This window comes from Protopterus annectens, chromosome 3.part0, assembly GCF_019279795.1.
Source record: "Protopterus annectens isolate FY-2018-M chromosome 3.part0, PAN1.0, whole genome shotgun sequence".
NCBI lineage: Eukaryota > Metazoa > Chordata > Ceratodontiformes > Protopteridae > Protopterus > Protopterus annectens.
Window position 1 is genome coordinate 488,796,050 of NC_056731.1, and position 8,117 is coordinate 488,804,166.

The window sequence follows — 8,117 nt, forward strand, 5'->3', positions numbered from 1 at the left end:
TATGCACCACTGATCTTGGACAAAACCAGTAGCTAAACTTAAGTTACTGTGTCTCTGAAAGGGCATGTTTAACACTATTAATTAAGCAACCAGCTATATTATTATCTCACATAAAGGGCATATTTTTGGTCTTGGTTAGCATTTTCAGTAAATGATCTTTAGTGAATATTGGGCAAGTAAGGGATTCAGATATTTTGGGGTTTTGAATAGAAGTCTCTGGGGAGAAGTTAGCACTACATTTGTTCACTAGTATATTGGCAATGTTAGATCAGAATAGGAGGCCTCCATTATGAATAAATCCTAAGCAGTGCAAGATATTGTTTCTTTAGTTTTCTAACAAAGCTAAAGGATTTATAATTAGCTCTAGCTTCAGAGGCAAGCCTAAGTTAATTGACTCCTTCAGTGGATTTGATAGTGTGCGTCACATAGGGTTACCACCTGTCCCACTTTGAGAGGGACAGTCCCTCTTTGGGCAGTTGTGTCCTGCTAAAATAATGTAAAAATGGGAAATGTCTTGAGATTTTAGGACAAAATTATTTCCTATATTTTATATAATAGTTGCATAAAACAGTTATTCTGTATCTGAAACACCTAAATGTTATAAGAAACAGAATAAACAACTAAAATGCTACAAGAATAACCTTTTATTTAGGCAAAAAAAGTGAAGTTCTGTCCTTTGTACTGGCCGTGGGTATATTTTGGCCTGCAAAATCTGATGTTTGCACCAAAAATGTCCCACTTTGGGCATTTGAAAAGGTGGCAACCCTAGCGTCACATTTTTGAACACGTTTGATATTATCCTTTAGAACATAGTTTTTTGGATTTACTAAATAATGCAGGTAGTTTTTTTTTTTTTGGTTGTTTAATTTATTTATGGTGGTGGACCACAATGGCAATTTGTTTTTGAATTTCCACTGGTACTTGGTTCTAGTAGGGCATTTTTCTAAATGGGTGTAGAATTCCTAAAGGAAATCTTTTGGGGAGTGGCAGTTATAAGTAATTATTGATATTTCTACACATAATAAGTTGATGTTGGTGTGTTTGTAGTCCTTAAGTGCAGTTTGATGCAGGAGCTTTCAGGAGTCAAAGAAGAAGGTCACATGTCTGTGGTCAGAGAGATACTAGAGGAATATTACAAGAGGTTGCCATATTTGCAGGACTCAAGTAAAGAATGCTTTGTCTTCTTGTAAGTTTGTTCACCAGATGCTCAATGGAATTTTTGTTAAGTATAGGAATTTTTGAGCATATCCTACATTGGAGATGTTGTCCTAGTTTATTGAAGTGTAGATAAAAATCACTCAAAGTAAGAGCATTTTACCAATATGGAGTTCATTTAGAACACTGGAGAATCTAACAAGGTCACCAAGGGATATAGAAGGTATTCTGAAACAAGTCATGTGACAATCCTACCTAGAGTGATCTGTTGTTCAAGGAGTTCCGTTTGTGAATCTCAGGATATGTACATGCTTACTCACAACAGCCGATAAACAAAGAGAGTGAGGGGAATTATATTACCAAATTATCATAAGGGGTGGTCAACAACAGATACACTGTGTTTAATAATGCAACTACAACAGGGTGGAAACATTTTTAGATACTTAGCTGTGTAACTTACTGGTCTAGAACTGCCTTAAACCAAAAACAAATCCTGAACTAACCTGACTGTCACTCACCACTTAAGAAACTAGGGTTAAATTTCCAGCAGTTAAACTACATAAATGGCAAAATGTAGTTGACCATATTAAGTAATACAATACCCTTTCCCTTATCTACAGCTACATGGATAGTCTTCCAGCTGTTTTTAAAATGTTTGGTGATTTATATTGAGATTAGGTCAAATTATCTTGATCTGATCTAAAATAAGTTTGCAAAGATCATTTGGTCACTGGACTCAATCACTTATCTTAATGACAAAGATATTTAAATATAGGCAAAACTAGTTATTTTGATTGCTTGAGATCCAATAGTTATATCAGTAGAGGTCTTGTATACAGACAGATGGCTAATGTTGTGGTTTCAGAATGTTCCAGTTCCCCACAGCTTTCATCTTGGCAGGGTAGCATTGCCAACAGTCTAGAATATTTGGGCTAGAAACCAGTTACCTTACTAGATATAAAATGTAAAAGTAATAGGAGTGAGTAATATGGCCTTGGAAAAGTCTTAAATATGCAGAGGTAAATAATGTGCACACAAAGGAACATTGACAATCAGTTGTACATGACATAATATTGAAGTAAAACCTCTAACTATGTCAGATAAGTACCCTAGTTTTCTCTAACTGAATATATACTGACCCCCTGTTGTTCTAAATCCCTAAAACATTGCACAGGGCAGAACTGCAGATAGCAAAATTATACAGATGTGTTCACCAAGATCTCTCGCTCTCTTTTGCAAGATTTATTGACCTTATACTGGTTTCAATCTTTAACATATTTTAGCTCATCACTCCCCCAAGAGAAGCATCAGTTTGTTGCAATTCACTGAAAGAAGCACTAATAATAATCAGGATTTCCCATACACCTTTTAACTGTTTGCATACTAATGATTGCACCCATTCACAGTTGTGGACTCAGAGGATTTTTGAAGACTATTTTAACTGCATTTTTATGCCATTTGGATTCTCCTGATTCAAAACCCTTTCATAACTTAATTACATACAAGCATTTAGCTTCATCTTAAAAACAAGAAAGTTGCAAACTTACATTTCATTTACAAGTTTTTTACATTTCTTTTCCTTTCATATCTCTTTTTTAACATCTACAAAGAAAGGGTTACAAGGTTACAAATATTTTCTTGCCACAGGACACTTTATAAATGCATCTCTAAGGTGTATATTTTGAAACATGCTTCACAAAGCTTAAATATAGTTTTCAAATATGTTAACAGTATAAAATAAGAACATGCCACAGGACACTTTATAAATGCATCTCTAAGGTGTATATTTTGAAACATGCTTCACAAAGCTTAAATATAGTTTTCAAATATGTTAACAGTATAAAATAAGAACATCCCACGAGTTTCTGTACACTGGTATCACATTATCTTATCCACCATTTAACACTTCCGCACTTTCCTCCTTAACACAGGATTGCCATCATCACAAAGTGTAATACTAAATTACTATTATTGTAACTCCATATTTTTATTTTCTCCCTTCTTAATTCCATTGCATTATCATCCCCTAATGTGGCAAGAGGTATGTGGATTTTCAGAAGCAGCTGTCTTCATCCTACCCAGTGATGGAGTTACATTACCTTACATTTGACTGAAGGCAAGTTCCAAAATTACACTCCTTACTCTGCCCTTTACACTGTACTATATCTCCCCATCCCTCCTTTCCACATCGACCTTTGTCTCCCTGTCCCATACATACTCTGTTATTTTAAGCCATATTATGACACTCTGCTTTGATTAGTACATTTGCAGATTCCAGGTGTACTTGGTCATTGCAGTCTGCTGTCTCTGCCCCTCCATCCTTATCCTTCCTGTTCAGGTTGACCATCTTACTAAATACCAAACATGATCCTGTACATCCATATTGTCTTGTTTTACCTGACTAAAAACAGCTCCAGCTGTGGTTGTCCCAGGTCATGTGCTTTCCCTTCATCCTACACAATCTTTTGTAGTGCTTTTCCTCTGTACTTTATGTAGCTGTATTATACCTAACTCTTTGAATGACCTTCAGAACTAGATGGTATTCAAAGTGTGGCCTGACCACGGCCTAGTAAAAATGGAAGCATTACCTCTTTGCTTCTGGATTCCCACCATAGAGATTACAACCCATCATTTTGTTCACTGTTGGCAGGGCACTCTCATTTATTTCCTGGTGATCCAGGTCTCTCCCCAGAGCTGATACTTCACACCAGTAACGTTGTGCTTCACCTGTCTCTGCTTGTATTTCTTGCCCACTTGCTTGCCTTTGCCAAGTCTTCCTTGGACTATCCCCTCACCCTGGTGGGCTGCATCTGTGTTTGTGTTCTCAATGAATAGATTGTCCTATTCTCTGATTCCTCAGATACATTGGAAATGAACCCAATGAAGAATGCTGGACAAAGTACTAATCCCTTGAGTAGTCCCTTCCTTATTTCAGACACTGTTATTCCTTTCACATCCTGTGTCCATACCTTCAGCCATACCATAATTCAGTTCCTCAGAGTTGGTACTACCGCCAACCCTTTCAGTTTTCCCAGCAGTTCCCAGTGCATAACTATAACAAAGGCCTTTGTGAGGTTCAGGTAAGCTATATCTACTAGTACTTGGATTCATGCCAAAACAGTGAGTGAAAGTCACCTATAAATTAAGAATAATTATACTAGATTAATATGGCACTAGGAAGACTGAGCTACCCAGTCATTGTTCTTGTCAGAAGCAAAAAATACTGGCTAAAACTGACACAAAACAGAAAAAATGCAATGTTAAAAGTCCCCTGCATTACTTACAATTCTTTAAATGTGCTAACATCGCAGAGCTGTAATTAGGGTGAGGCAGATTGGCTAGGGCACAAGTGAGATTTGCTGATTGGACATGAGTAGAGTACTGGGAATCATTTAACAAGACATGGGGTAGCATGGTGCTTTAAATGAATGTATTTAGTAGCTTACTTTATGAGTAACTGTAGCAAAGAACTTACATAAGCTCTTTTTTTCAGTGTTGAGTCTGTCTTTCCTTTACGGGACCTTTTTTGGTTTGGTTTTCAACTTTAGGTTGGTTGAAGGAAGTACACCGGTCTGGAAAAGATCATGTTTGACAGTTAACCTAACTGTGACTCTGAGAATGCAAACATTATGTTGCATAACAGTCATTTTTTCCAATACCCTCTTTGTCTGTTCTGGATCAAAGAAGACATAGAGCTGCCTTGACTAAAAGACATGCTTCAATGGTAGTCCATTATCAAAGATTTTATGTAACCCAGTCATAAAACTATATGAAGTTTGACTGACAAGTCTTCTTCATTGTATGCTACCCAATCTTGACCTGGATAATTGCTGCCCTCTAGAAAAATAGCCAGTCATTTCCTAAAGATTGTATCTATGACTTTATCTACCATTGTTTTTGACCTAACAGATCTGTAGTTCCCCAGATTTGTCCTGTCCCTTCTCTTGTATACAGCCTTGTCCAGGCCGGTTTGCACTGGCCAGTACCTTGCTAAAGATCTCCATCAGGAGTATCCACCAGCACTAGTTGTATTCCTGAGGACTGTGGTTGGCAGCCTGTCCAATCTGTTTGCCTTGTCCTCCTTTAGTCCAGCCACTCCCCTTCCATCTCATCCATGTTAGACTCCTCCCACTGCTGTGCTCATCCTGCCATAGTTCCCTTCCAGGGTAGCAGCCTTTCCTCACTTTCCTTCCTAAAAGTGAGGCAAGAGCATTCTTGAAATTATTTGTCTTTTACTCTATTTACCCAGCCTATCCTACTAATTCTGGACATGTAAAAATACATATTTTCAAGTTGCCATCTGATCATACATTAAGCCTGGGGGGTCTTCTGTACTGCCCGGTGTTTCAGTGTTTATATTTTGAATAAAACACAATTCTAAGTGTCTAAATGGTTTCTGCTCTTCTCACTGTCTTTTCCAAGCTTGAAACTGTATGTTTTGTATCATGCATACACACTCTAATTCAGAGATTGTTATACCTTACAGAAAGGAAATACTCAGACAGTTATACCACAGAGAAAGGAAATACTCAGACAGTTATACCACAGAGAAAGAAAATACTCAGATACCACAATTTCAGAGTTAGTGTGTATTCCTCCTAATCAAAATTAAATTTCTGCTGTTCTGATAATGATGGCACTTACCAGGTTTGACTTTCAACAGACAGTTAATACATATGTGCTATTAAAGGGACTTGACTATTTCAGACATTCTACTACAAATTATGTATTTTTCATGTGTGCATTTTTTCTGTGGTTTCTGCTGACCATCAGGAGGGCTAACCACCCCACCCCCCCGGATCCATTCATTCCCTCTGCCACAGAAGCAACAGTCGTGATTTTAAAGTAATCATGACAACATGGGTCCCTCCTTCTTGGAAGAGATTGCATTGTGGCACCATTCCAGTCTGGAAGTCAGATTGAGGATGGGTGACTGAGAGTTCTGCCACCATGTAACAGGAGAATAAGATTATATCATGATGTACCCTCAAGGCTGTGACATTCAGTATATCAAACTGGGTATGTTCTCACATGCTTCTGAATCTCTGATGGAAAGGGAGAGTATGTAAACTATGTAATGTTGGTATCCAGCCGTAGCTTGGGAGCTTTGAGGCAGAAAACTAACCCACATGACAGACATTAAAAAGTAATGCTCTGGGTGGCCAAGGATGAACACAGGATAGCAGCAGATTTCTTCAGCTCCACCAATTTCATTACATTGACAGGAATTAATTACTTAAAAAATTAATTCTTGAAGTAATTCTAAATATGTTTGTTTTATATAGTTCTTGAACTATATCTAAAAGAAATCTTAATAATATTCCTGTCAGAAATTACTTTGGAAATTTTCCTGTCAGTTTATCAGTCTGAAATGAGTTCCAGTAAGACAAATTCTCAAGACTCCAGCATCAAGAAAGAACTTCAGTCTCTGATAATTATAGTCCAGCAACTTACTGCTAAGATGGATAAAATGGATACTAAAATAGACACTTTCATAGAAAAACTACAAAACAAATAGACTTGTTACATATGGACCTGCAACAACAGAAGATCCAGATGACAGGCATAGAAGAAGCTGTGAATGACATAGAAAATAAAATACAAGAAGAGGAAATCAACATTGAGTTTCTGCTGAAACAAAATACACATTTACAAACAAAGCTGGATGACCTGGAAAATAGATCTAGGCAATAACATTAGGATTTTTGGACTGCCAGAAAATATTGAAGGTAACAATATTACTTCTTTTTAACAACATGGCTCTAAAACTTTAGATTTTAGCTAATACTAACTCTAACAAAAACTATCCTAGATCAGTTATAGTTAGATTTCTATCATCTTTGATAAAGAGATGGTTCTTAAATCTGCTTGGGCTAAAGCTCCTGTTAAGTTTAATGAGACAACTGTGCGTTTTGACAATGACTATTCTTCCATGGTAATTGCTAAAAGAAAAGTTTTTCTGCCACTAATAAGGGAGCTTAAAAAGCACAGTTTAAAACATACCTTCTGTTTCCTGCCAAGCTTAAAATCTTCCTTCCTGATGGTCCTAAGGTCTTGATGATTTAGACTCTGCTTTACTGTTTGTCAAAGAAAAAGGATTTTGGATAAAATAGAAGAAATGGAATGGGCTAGTTCTTCATTAAAGAGATTGGCAACTGAAGCTTCCTGGAAGACTTCAGAGAAGAAGAAGAGACTAAAAACAAATGATTTGTTATATGTTTTTTTCTCTCTCATCATTTTAGTTCATTATTAATCTTTTGAATATAGTTCCTGCATTTCCAGAAAGCCACAAATATTTTGGAAAAGATTTAATCAAAGTTATTCTCTATGTGCAAAGAAATGTTTTGTTTCATAACCAGTCAAAATGCCTGAGGATTTAATGGCAGGCTGTGACTCGATTTGTTTTCTTTCTGAAAAAGTAAGGTTAGTAATTTGATACATTTTTTATCTTTATCTTTTTTTCCTTCTTCTTTTATTATTTTCTTTGTTTAAACAATGACATTCTATTTAGATTATGTAGGGAGGGCAGGAGAGAACAGTAATGAAAATATCATTAATAGAATAATAACATATTTATTTCTTGTAAAAGTTTATAAGTTCTTCAAATGCTATTTCTAATTATACTTTCTTGATTATACTGCTTATGCTTGTTTGTAAATAATCTGTCATGCTTTAACTAATAATAATCAGAACTAAATAAGAGTAAATAATATGTTTTATTTTTAACTCTATTAATATAAACAGTAAGTAACATTCCATTGTATATACTTCTTACAGCTTTCTCTTACATTTTTATTTCTGCCTTTTCTTTTCTTTATTAATATATAGAAATGCTTTTGACTGTGTGGGCACAGTGAATAATAAGTTTTGTGAAAATTGAGTTGGGAGAAGAATGCTGAGTTTTATTGCTTGTTGGTAATTTTGAGTTTAATTTCACTTGCATAGAGGCTGTGATGATCTGT

General features: G+C 36.0%; 1 protein-coding gene across 1 annotated transcript in view; it reads left to right on the forward strand.

Annotated features, from left to right (window-relative positions):
• Positions 1–8,117, forward strand: part of PKD1L1 (polycystin 1 like 1, transient receptor potential channel interacting) — a 1,345,235-nt gene that overhangs the window by 1,329,832 nt on the left and 7,286 nt on the right. The window lies entirely within an intron of this gene.